Genomic DNA, 13,031 nt, shown 5'->3' with positions numbered 1-13,031 from the left:
TGTGTCTGTGTGTGTGTATGTGTGTCTGTGTATGTATGTGTCTCAATGTGTGTGTGTATGTGTGTGTGTCTATGTGTGTGTGTGTCTGTGTATGTGTGTGTGTGTGTCTCCAAATTTGAGGAAAGACATTCTGGCTATTGAGGGAGTGCAGCGTAGGTTCATGAGGTCAATTCCTGGAATGGCGGGATTACCTTACACTGAAAGACTGGAGTGACTGGGCTTGTATACCCTTGAGTTTAGACGACTGAGAGGGGATCTGATTGAGACGTGTAAGATTATTAAAGGATTGGACATTCTGGAGGCAGGAAACATGTTTCCGCTGATGGGTGAGTGCCGAACCAGAGGACACAGCTTAAAAATACGGGGTAGACCATTTAGGACAGAGATGAGAAGAAACTGCTTCACCCAGAGAGTGGTGGCTTTGTGGAATGCTCTGCCCCAGAGAGTAGTGGAGGCCCAGTCTCTGGATTCATTTAAGAAAGAGTTGGATAGAGCTCTCAAGGATTGTGGAATCAAGGGTTATGGAGATAAGGCAGGAACAGGATACTGATTAAGGATGATCAGCCATGATCATATTGAATGGTGGTGCAGGCTCGAAGGGCAGAATGGCCTACTCCTGCACCTATTGTCTATTGGAATCCCGGAAGCGTTCTGTTGAAGCTAAAGTGCACTCTCTCCAAAGCCAGTACGCACTGCCTAAGGTGGGCTCCCCACGTTTGATCACATTATCCCACGTAATGGTTTAACCACAGCTTCATACAGCTGAAGCATGACTTCTAACCACTGTCTTCTAGTCCGCTAGATAGAGAAACCATCATTTCAATTAGCCTTTTTGATTTATTTTCTATACCTGCCCATGGCATTTTAATGATTTATGTACACAAACCTTTAAATCGCTTTGCCCTTTGCTGTTTCCACTAATCATCATCCAGAAAGTGCTCTGATCACTCCTGGTTAGCTCCAAAGTGGATGACCTCACATTTGCCTGAAATCAACTGAATGCAAATGGGAAAGTACTACTGCTGCAATGTGCTATCTATCTTATGAAAATATAATAGGATGGGGCTTATTAAGATTTAAAAATATATAAATCTGCATAAACATCATTTTCAATCGCAGTCCACTCCTGACATTGCCACTGAAACAACATCAGCTCTGATACATTAGCAACATTTTAAGAGGCATTTAGACAGACACATGAATAGGCAGTAAATAGAGGGAAGGTAAAAACAATGACTGCAGATGCTGGAAACCAGATTCTGGAGCAATGGCGCTGGAAGATCTCCTCGATGCTGCCTGAACTGCTGTGCTCTTCCAGCACCATTGATCCAGTAAATAGAGGGATGCAGGCCATCTGCAGGCAGACAGGATTAGTCTAGAACTGCATTGTGATCGGCACAGACATGGTGGGCTGAAGGGTCTGTTCCTGTGCTGTAAAACCATAAGACATCGGAGCAGAAATGTGGGACAGCACAGTGGCTCAGTGGTTAGCACCGGGTTTGATTCCCTTCTCGGGTGACTGTCTGTGGGGAGTTTGCACATTCTCCCTGTGTCTGCGTGGGTTTCCTCTGGGTGCTCCGGTTTCCTCTCATAATCCAAAGATGTGCAGGTCAGGTGAAGTGACTATGCTAAATTGCCCATAGTTGTTAGGTGCATGAGTCAGGGGTAAATATAGGCTTGGGGAATAGGTCTGGGTGGGTTACTCTTCAGAGGGTTGATGTGGACTTGTTGGGCTGAAGGGCCTGTTTCCTCACTGTAGGAAATCTAATTTAAAAAATCAGGCCCATCAGGTCTGCTCTGCCATTCAATCATGGCACCATCTGAGTTGAACTTTTTTTTAATGGGTTCCCTTTGTTGTCACTGGGTTAATATGCTGAAGCTTTCTATTCAACAGTTCCTGATTAACACTAACTGAAAACTTAACATCAAACAGAATGAGTAAAACATTCTCTTGCTCATCCCCAGTTGTTATTACTCCACTATTGGCAGCTCTGTCGTCAGCTACCTAGACCCCAAAATCTCTGGAAGTCTCTCCTTAAACATCACCATCTTGTTTCAATCACTCCATAAAACCTAAAATGAAACAATGGATGCTGGGGATCTGAAATGAAAACAGAAATCGCTGGAGAAACTGCCAGTTCTGACGAAGAGTCACTGGACTCGAAACATTAACTCTGTTTTCCCTCCATAGATGCTGCCAGACCTTCTCCAGCAATTTCTGTTTTTACTCCATAAAACCTCCCACTCCAACCAACTTCCTGGTCAGCTCTGCCAATTGTTATTTGATGATTGCTCTTCTGAAGTCCTTTGAGAAATTTTCCAATGCTTAAGGTTACTATATGAATGAACATTGGCATTGTTCATCAGCTGTAAATATTTATAATTCTCCATGAAATAGTTCAGGAAGACTCAATCTAGTTCCAAGCGGGCACGACCCTACCTTGTGCCAATATGATAAACCAGATTATAAACTAATGGAATGCATAATATTGGACATTACAGAAACTCAAGGGAAAAAAAACATAGTAAGTGTGAACAGGAGTAGGCTATTCGGCCCTTCGTGCCTGTTTCTCTAATCATGGCTGATCATCCAACTCTGCACCCTGCTCCCACTTGCTACCTCTACTGCCTGATCCCTTTAGCCCCAAGAACTATATCTAACTCATTCGTGAATACCCTATTGCTTCAACCAGTTTTTGTGGCAGAGAATTCCACAGGCTCATCATTCTCTGGATGGAGAAGTTTCTCTTTATCCCAATCCTCAATGGCCTACCCCACATCCTGAGACTGTGACCCCCAAATCTGGATTCCCCAGTCATCGGGAACATCCTTGCTGCACTTACTCGACCTATTCCGGTTAGAATTCAATAGATTTCTATTGACACCCCCATCATTCTTCTAAACTACCATGAATATAGTCCCCCTCCTCGTATCAATCCAGGAATCAGTCTGGTACACCTTAGTTGCATTCCCTCAATAGTCAAAACCTCCCTCCTCAGATAAGGAGATGTAAACTGCACACAGTACAACAGCGTAATCTCAGCAAGACATCCCTGCTCCCTGTACTTGAATTGTCTCGCTACAAACACCATCATACAATTTACATCATTCACTGCCTTTGCACTTGCATGCTTAGTTCCAACAATTGGTACAAGGAATCCAAGTCTCACTGCACCTCTCCCTTTCCCAATCGATTGGCATTCAGATAAAAATCTGCTTTCCTGTTTTTATTACCAAAGTGGAGAACCTCATGGAAAAGATATCACACCAGTTGAGTAGCGGGTGTTCCTCGGAACGGAGGGCATTACTGGGGCACAGCAGAGAAAAAGCATTATGACTTGGGGTGACAGGATGCTCTCTGGTAGTGGATGCAGTCCATTCCCAATCACTGCCAGTCTCATCTTTGATAAATGGACAAGAGAATTCCCAAATCCAAAGTTTGAGAAAATATCTTGCAACATTGTGTGTAACTATGGAATTTGCCAATGGCCAAGCATAAAGACCCCTGGAATGGGACATGAGTATAAACTCCTTGAATTCCTGACTTTTCTTTGCAAATGCTTTTCTGAACTTAGTGCATTCCAATCAGATTTGGAGACTGGGAGTGCAACCTTCTAATGTCTGGTTTGCATCAAGCGCCAAGCTGCATAATTGGCAGGGACACTTTATGGTTTTCTGGGACTCACAAGGTCACATTACAGGTCAGAATGAGGAAAATAACAGCTTTTTGATGACTAGGTGCTGCCTGGGAAAGAAACTATAAACCCACTGCAACCACTTTTAAAATACATTCAGAACAGTGCATTACTTAGTACCATCCTGTACTACTTAACAGCGACACTGAGAGATATCCCCAGTTATATATACCTATTGAGTAAAGCTCCTGAGGAACAGAATGCCAGGCTAACCCATCCAATGGGACAAATGGATGCAGCATTAGCTAAACAAGAGAGATCTTAAGCAGGAAGATTTTAAAGGGAATGGAAGAGAAGGAAGGAACTGTAATAGCTAGGTAAATCATCAGCAATGATGTGGCGGCACAAGGAAATAGGGCAATTTTGCAGGCTAATGGAGTCACAAAGATGATAAAACAATTAAGGTGGTGTAATGTTCAGGAAAGGGGTGCAAACATATTTTGATATCTAGGAGAATACTCAAAAGGAGTTGGAACACATTTGGGGACATAAGCATCAGATCGACACTAATAATTCCAATAGTGAATTTTATTTTTATTTAATCAATTTTGTGGGATGTTGGCATTGCTGGTTGCCAGCATTCATTATCCATCTCTAGTTGCCCTTGAGAAGGTGGTGGTGAGCTGCCTTCTTGAACTGCTGCAGTCCACCTGCTGTGGGTTGACCCACAATGCCCTTAGGAAAGGAATTCCAGGATTTTGACCTCGTGACAGTGAAGGGACAGTGATATATTTCCAAGTCAGGATGGTGAGGGGCTTGAAGGGTAACTTGAAGGTGGTGGTGTTTCCATATATCTTCTACCTTTATATTTCTAGATGGAAGTGGTTCTGGGTTTGGAAGGTGCTGTCTGAGGACATTTGGTGAATTTCTGCAGTGTATCTTGTAGATATTACACACTGCTGCTACTAAGCATTGGTGGTGGAGGGTGTGGATGCTTGTGGATACGTGCCAATCAAGTGGGTTGCTTTGTCCTGGTTAGTGTCAAGCTTCTTGAGGTGTTGCTGGGGCTGCAATCATCCAGATAAGTGAGGAATATTCCATCAAACTCCTGGCTTGTGCCTTGTAGATGGAGGACAAGCTTTGGGTAGTCAGGAGATGAGTTACTCATCACGGTGTTCATGTGCTGTGTCCAGTTTGAATTTGTGATCAAAGATAACTCCCAGGATGTTGATAGTGTGCGTTTCAGTGATGGAGGAGAAAAGTCTTTACCTGGGGAATTGGAATTCGCTAATGCAGGACCAACAACTTCAGTTAGCCTTGTGAGGTCAACATCACGTCACAGAAAGGAAATGGTGCAGTAGGTGGAAGCTTGGAGTGGTGCTTTTGGGGGAGGTTGGGGGTACCTGACACCTATGGAGCCTGAACCCCTTGAATCACCTCTCCTCCCTCCCTTTGGCCACTCCTGCTTGCTTCTTTTTCTCCCTGCTCTTGCAGAGAGAGTGAAACCGTGACTTAGCAATCCGTGGAAAATACAACAAAAACTCCTTTAATTATCATCATATCTCAAGAGATTTTGTGAGAATATTTACATGTGCCTCAGCATTCCTCTGCGAATATATTGGCAAAACACCTGCATACGCCTGCAAAGATTAACTCACAACTTCCCATCCTGGATTTATCTTAGACACAGTAGCAGCTGCCCTAAAGATAACAATTCGTTCCCACGTTACGGTGCATGGGATAATGAGCTTTGTGGGTCAAATCAAGAATCTGAAACAAACTGGCACATTACCTCACCATTCAGAGGTTTCCCCTCACAGAATCTCCAGGGGCCAAGAGACATGTTTGAAATTCTCTGTTTTGCTTTTCACAAAGTGCTGTTAATCGCTGAAACTAAGCTTTCTCACCTCCATCACATGATCTGTAAATTAACAATCACATTGTACAATATTCTCAGTGTGAAGTGTGAAAGAAACTGGGGTAGACAAACACCAGCGTTGGCTACTCTGCGAAATTATGAAGTGAAAGTTAAAACACAGGATTTCATAAAATGCCCAACACCTTGTTGCAATAAGAGCTTTACACACACACACATAGACAAAGCAGCTGCTGATGAGCTTTCTCCTGCCAAGTACTCGTTTACAGTTTGAAGCCAAGGATCAATTCAACATGCCTTTAAAACAACACAAACAACTGGTATTTATACATTTAGCACTGTAAAACACCCCAAGATATTTCACAGGAACACAATCAAACAAACTGAGACAAAGCCACGTGAGAAGAGATGAGGTAAGGTGACTAAAAAGCTTGGTCAAAGAAGTCCATTTTAAGGAGAGATTACAGGAGGAGAGAGAGGTGGAAAGGGTTATGGATCAATCCCAGGGTGTACCACCATGGCAGCTAAAGGCATGGCCACCAGTGGAGAAGTGATGAAAACTGCGGATGTGTAACAGTTCAGAACCGGAGGAATGCAGAGATCTTCAAAGATTGTGGGAATAATGGAGATCACAGAGATAGGGAAGGATCAGGTCATGGAGGAATTTGAAACCAATGAAAACGATTTTAAAATCCTCAAAGCAGAGAATGGTCACACTGGGAGGAAGCCATTCAGCCTGTTGAGTCTATGTTAGCTCTCTAAAAAGCCACTCAGCTAGTCCCACATCTACACTCTTTTCCACTTCTAGTGCAATTTTTTTCTCTTTAAGTGGTTATCCAGCTCCCTTTTAAACACCATGGTTAATCTGTCTCTTTTAAACTTTCAGGCAAACCATTCAGGATCCTAACCACACGCTGTGCAAAGACACTTGTCACCATGGTTTTTGTTATCTATAACCTTAAGTTAGTGTCCACTTTTTTTGATCCTTTCAACAACTTGAGCAGTTTCTCTCTACTCACTTTGTTCAAATCCTTCATGATTTTGAACATTTCTACACAACTTCCTACCAGGGTTGTAAGTTTGCTCACTGAGCTGGTAGATTTGTTCTCAGATGTTTTGTCACTATGGTAAGTGACATCATCAGGGATCCTCTGATGAAGCACTGGGGTTCTATTTATTTATCTTGGTCTGTTGTGGCGGGTGACATCACTTCTGGTTCGTTTTCTGAGGAGTTGGTAAATGGGGTCCAAATCGCAATGTTTGTTAATGGAGTTCTGGTTTGAATTCTGGGGCGTCTAGGAATTCCTGTGCATGTCTTTGTTTAGCCTGTTCCAGTGGAACTGGTGTCCCTCATCGTCTGTGTGTATGGATATTAGTGATAGTTGGTTATGTCTTTTGGTGCCTAGTTGGTGCTCATGTATCCTGGTGGCTAGTTTCTTGCCCGTCTATCCAATGTAAAGTTTGCTGCAGTCCTTGCAGGGTATCTTGTATATGATGCTCCTTCTGCTGTTTGTTGGTATAGGGTCCTTTAAATTCATCAGGAGCTCTTTCGGTGTGATAGTAGGTTTGTGGGCTACCATGATGCCTAGCGGCCGAAGTAGTTTGGTCATCATCTTCGAGATGTCTTTAATGTATGGCAAGGTGACTAGACTCTCAGTGCACGTTGTGCCTTCTTGTTTAGGTCTCTTGTGTAGGAATTGGCAGACTGCACTTATCGGATACCCATTGCTCCTGAATATATTGTACAGGTGTTTTTCCTCGGCTTCTCGTAGTTCCTGGGTGCGGCAGTGTGTTGTGGCTCATTTAAATAATGTCCTAATGCAGCTCCGTTTGTGGGTGTTGGGATGATTCCTCCTGTATTTGAGTACCTGGTCAGTGGATGTGGCTTTCCTGTAGACACTGGTCTGCAGCTCTCTATTGGCTTTGCGTTCTGCTGTGACATCTTGGAAGGGAAGTCTATTATTGTTCTCTTCCTCTTTGGTGAACTTTATACGGGTAAGGATGTTGTTTATGTGTTTGTGGGTTTCTTCTAATTTGGTGCATTTCGTGATGACAAAGGTGTCATCCACATAGCGGATCCAAAGCATTCGGCTGGAAGGGCATAGCTGTTTCTGCTAAGAGTCCTGATATTGGTCAGGTGTCCCCCTTGATTTGTTTGTAGATCTTGTCTTTGAAAGTAGTGGGTAGTAAGGCACAGGTCTACTAGTTTGTAGATGCTGCCCTTGCTGATGGAGTTGATACTGTCATGAGTTTGTGTCCTTGGTGCGTCTAGAAGTGAGGCCAGTGTTTCTTTGGCTGGGGCGATGTTTATTGATGTGAATAGAGCCGTAATGTCGAAGAAAACCATGACATAGTCATCTTCTACCTTGGTGTCTTTGATGTTAAGGAATTCCTGGGTGGAGTCGACAGAGTGGCTTGAGTCTTCTACTAGGTATTTCAGTTTGCATTGCAGTTCCTCTGCTAGTCTGTATGTCGTGTACTGGGAAGTGAGACTATGGATCTTGAGGGGTGGGGGGGGGGGAGGGCCTTGTATATGTACCTTTGGTAATCCATATTCAGGAACAATGGGTACTTGATAAGCACAGAGGTAAAAACAATGACTGCAGATGCTGGAAACCAGATTCTGGATCAGTGGTGCTGGAAGAGCACAGCAATTCAGGCAGCATCCGAGGCTTGATAAGCACAGTCTGCCAATTCCTACACAACAGACCTAAACAAGAAGTCACAACACATCCAGAGACTCTAATCACCTTGCCATACATTAAAGACATCTCTGAAATGACGACTAATCTACTCTGGACCTAAGCATCATGGTAGCCCAAAAAACTACCACCATACCAAAACAGCTCCTGATGAATTTAAAGGACCCCACACTGACAACCAGCAGAACGAACATCATATGCAAAATATCCTGCTGCAACAAACTTTACATTGGATAGATAGGCAGGAAACTAGCCACCAGGATACATGTGCAGCAACTAGCCACCAAAAGACATAAACAACTATCACTAGTATCAATACACACAGGCGAAAAGGGACACCAATTCGACTGGGACAATACATCTTTCTTGGGACAGGCCAAACAAAGACACGACAGGAATTCCTCGAGGCCTGGCATTCAAAACGGAACTCCATGATAAAAAATATCAATTTGGACCCAATTTACCAACCTCTCAGAAAAATAACCACACCAGACCAAGATACATAAATAGAAAGTGGGACATAGCATCAGCGCTTCATCAGAGGATCACTGATGATGTTACCTAGCATGGTGTTGAAACGTCAGAGAACAAATCTACCAGCTCAGCAAGCAAACTTACAACCTGATGCACAACCTGAGCTCCAAATCCTCTCCAAAACCACAACTTCTTACAATGGGAATAAGCATTGAATTTTCAGATGGTGTGGAGGGAAGTGTAAAATGTGAATTTTATGTGAAAATAAGTGCTCTAGCACTAGTCTTTTTCAGAAAGGGAAAAAATAAAATCATGTACCTTTGGTAATCCATAAAATAAAATTATGATCAAAAGTCATCCTAAAAATAGACTATATGGATAACTCCAATACAGTTGGAGTTAAGTTCTGTACTTCGTCCAGAGATCAAAGCTATTCATTTCTGATACTTAACCAAAATTTTTAATTTAAAACCAAATTAAAATAAGTCTGCTCACGAGAAGCATTATAACTTAAACCAAAACGCAAAGAAAACTTGGGAATTAAATCAAAATAGTATGAGAGGGTCAGAGTCACGATGAATGTACTCCAGCCCCATGGCGCCCATCTGTACCAAAAAGCTGGAAGAGTGAGAGTGAATACCAACCACGCTTTCCAAACACTCTGAGGCTCAGGGGAAGGTAGTCAGGGATTACAGCTCCCTCCACGATCCACTGCCCAGCCTTATTGAAGAGGCCAGGATGATGCACAAGGCTTGTACCTGTGCCACAGGATCATAAGCAATTAATCAGAGGAGCAGACAATGAAGACAATCACAGAGTGAAGCATTAGAGAGAAAGTGAGCAGTCAGTTTGTTTCGCAGTGCGTTCAAATGCCTCACAACTAGCAACAGAGGAGGGGCTGACAATTAAAGGATGGGAGTCAGTGCATCTGAAGGTGATTTTGACAGATCTGCCTGTCAACAAATGACATACAGAAAACTTTACAGAATGGGAAGAAGTCTCTCGAGGGTTGTAGCTACTACTGACATCATTAACCCCTTAGTAGGACTGACCAGTAAGGTGACCAATGTTAGGAGTGCGTGGGGATGGTAAGAGTTCAGAGATCATATGCTGAAGCCTCCAGCAATGTAATTCAACCAGAGATGGGCATCCCAAGTGGAATTAAAATGAAGGAAGAGGAAAAAAAAAGCCCCCCATGCTCCTTTTATCTGAATAACAGTATGACATAAGAGCAGAATCTTTGAATATGTTTAAGATAGAGGTAGATAAATTCTTGAGAAGTGAGGAGGTCAAATGGTCTCAGAGAGAGACGGGAATATGGAGTAATCTGATCAGCAATGAACTAATGTTTGACAAATCTTTTGCAATTCTAAGAAGACATTTCGAGCAAGGTGGACAATGGGGACCCAATGGATGTACTGCACCTAGATTTCCCAAACGCCTTCAACAAGGTGCTGCACAAGAGGGTGTTACATTAGATAAAGATGCATGACATTAGGGGTAGAGTATTAGAGTGGATGGAGGATTGGTTGACTAACAGGAAGCAAACAATGGGGATAAATAAGTGCTATTCTGGCTGGTAATCAGTGACCAGTGGTGTGCCTCAGAGTTCAGTGTTGGGACCACAATTATTTACAATTTATAAAGATGATTTGGAGTTGGGGATGGCGTGTACAGTGTCAAAGTTTGCAGATGACACTAAGATGAGTGGCCGAGCAAAGTGTGCAGAGAATCCTTGTAGAGGAACATAGATACATTAAGTGAGTGGGCAAAGGTCTGGTAGATGGAATACAATGTTAATAAATGTGAATTCATACATTTTGGTAGGAGTAAAAGTAAAAAAAAATTATTACTTGTATGGCAAAAAGTTGCAGCATGCTGCTATTCAGAGGAACCTGGGTATCCTTGTGCATGAATCACAGAAGGTTGGTCTGCAGGTACAACAGGTACAATTAGGAAGGCAAATGGAATTTTGTCCTTCATTGCTAAAGGGATTGAGTTTAAAAGCAAGGAGGTTACAATGCATCTGTACAAAGTGCTAGTGAGGCCACACCTGGAGTACTGTATACAGTTTTGGTCTCCTTACTTGAGAAAGGATGTACTGGCACCGGAGGGGGTGCAGAGGAGGTTCACTAGGTTGATTCCAGAGTTGACGGGGTTGGCTTATGAGGAGAGACTGAGTAAATTGGAATTATATTCATTGGAATTTAGAAGAATGAGGGGTGATCTTATAAAAACATATAAAATTATGAAGGGAATAGATAAGATGGTGTAGAGAGGATGTTTCCACTGGCAGGTGAAGCTAAGACAAGATGGCATAGCCTCATGATTTGAGGGAGTGAATTTAGGACTGAATTGAGAAGGAACTTCTTGACCCAGAGAGTTGTTAATCTATGAAATTCCTTGCTCAGGGAAGTAACTGACATACTTCAGTAAACACTGTAAACCCAAGGTAGATTTTTTTTTTTTAAAAATCAAGGAATTAACAGATACGGTGAGAGTGTGGATAAGCGGAGCTGAACCCATGAAAAGACTGGCCATGGTCTTATTGAGTGGTGGTGCAGGCAGAAAGGGCCAGACTGCTGATTCCTGCTCCTAGTTTTATGTGAAAGGCACTAACCAAATGGAAATACTTTCTTTCTTCATTGGAAATCAGCACTCTAATAGGACAAATTGATGTTGTTAATGTGGGTCAAAAGACCACTTGCTTAAGTCGAACACATCAGATTGAAAAGGCTAGTGCAATGCTGCACAACATGAATAAACTAGAGCCGAGCCAATGTTTCCACCGGTGGTTCTGTCTGGTTAAGATGAAATGAGATGGAAAAGAGAGTTTGATTTTTGGAGTTAAAAAAAGTAAAATACCAAACTGAATCCACTGTCTGTCCTCATGGTAGAAAATACTACATTTTCAGCACATTACTTTCAGAAGTCTGATGTAAATCATCATTTGTCCCTACAGCAACTGATGTGAACACAATCTTAAGAAATTGGGCCTTCTGCCTTGAATTGCTAATCTTTGTCCAAATTGCTAGGCCACTTCAGGGAAGACAGGGCCGTCAACAACAACTTGTCTTTCAATGTAATGTTGAAAAAAAAATCTCAAAGCATTTTCGCAGAGCATTTGCAAATGAAATTATGTCACATAAGGAGGGTAGGACAGAAGACCAAAGGTTGATTACAGAGTCATCAGAATAAAATATTTGAAGGAGTATCTTAAAGTTGCAGTGAGAGATAGCCTAAAGCTTAGGGACGCAGGGTGCTGAAGGCACAATCACTAATGGTGAAGTGACTGAAAGGAGGAATATGCAGGAGGGTTTGGGACATTTTGATGTTTATGGAAGTCACTGAGATTGGGAATAGATGGAGTCACATGTAAACCAAACCAGGTAAAGGCCACAGATTTCCTACCATTTCGAGGGCACTTCCAAACTGGTGTGGTGTTGTTAAGGAAACACAAATGATCACTTTTATTAATACGAGCTTTTGATTTCTAGATCTTGTAAACCTAAATTCAAATTATCAAAATGCAAAGACAGTTGGCCCTCTTGTCTGTTCTGGATTATTTGTTGGGGCCTGTGGAATAAAACTTCAGTAATACAGCCAGGATACTACTAACTCCAGTTATTTAACTGTACATAGAGAAAAACACCTTACGAGTACTCTGTGGAGAAGAGAGACACAGACTGAGCAGAAGCTGTCAGGAGGCATTACTAATATTGCAGACAGCAATAAAGGAAGGATAAGTCTGCTAACTTTTAATGAAGTCATACCTCCAGCAAAACTAAAGTATCAAACAAGCCCGATGCATATGGAATTTGCTGTTTGAAATGGAGTAACAAGGACAATATATAGTATTTACTTCAATGTAAAAGATTAAAGAGCGAATTAATTGAGATGTTTATTTAAATTGATTGAAGGTTTTGACAGGTTTAATACAGAAAAACCGCTTCCACTAGTAGAGTCCTGAACTAGGAGCATATCTGTACAACTGCAGCCAGGCTGTGCGGGGGTGATGTCTGCAAGCACTTCTTCACACAATGCCAGCAGAACTCAGAAACTGGCTCCCTACGAAGCTGCTGAGGTTGGAGGTCAACTGAAAATTTCAAAATGCTGATCAATGTGAATTTTCCTAGCCATTATGTTTGAAACAAGCCAGAAACTATGGACTTAAAATAGAGTTAACACACTGATGAGCTAGGAGTTAACTGAGTAACAGCACAGGCTCAGAGGCTGAATAGTCTCCTCCTCTTCCTTTGCCCCTTCAAAACCTTGCCATAAACACACACAGAGATAAGCATGTGCAAGCTCCCATCCTGCCCCCTGTAAAAACACCATCCCATT

The 13,031-nt window shown here is 42.4% G+C and overlaps 1 protein-coding gene across 5 annotated transcripts in view; it reads right to left on the bottom strand.

Annotated features, from left to right (window-relative positions):
* The window catches only part of mpped2a (metallophosphoesterase domain containing 2a), a 184,535-nt gene that overhangs the window by 106,678 nt on the left and 64,826 nt on the right, over positions 1-13,031 (bottom strand). The window lies entirely within an intron of this gene.

This window comes from Chiloscyllium plagiosum, chromosome 16, assembly GCF_004010195.1.
Source record: "Chiloscyllium plagiosum isolate BGI_BamShark_2017 chromosome 16, ASM401019v2, whole genome shotgun sequence".
In the NCBI taxonomy this organism is placed as follows: Eukaryota; Metazoa; Chordata; class Chondrichthyes; order Orectolobiformes; family Hemiscylliidae; genus Chiloscyllium; species Chiloscyllium plagiosum.
The sequence above is the reverse complement of the archived record's forward strand: the minus strand, read 5'-3'. Positions and strand labels throughout refer to the sequence as shown.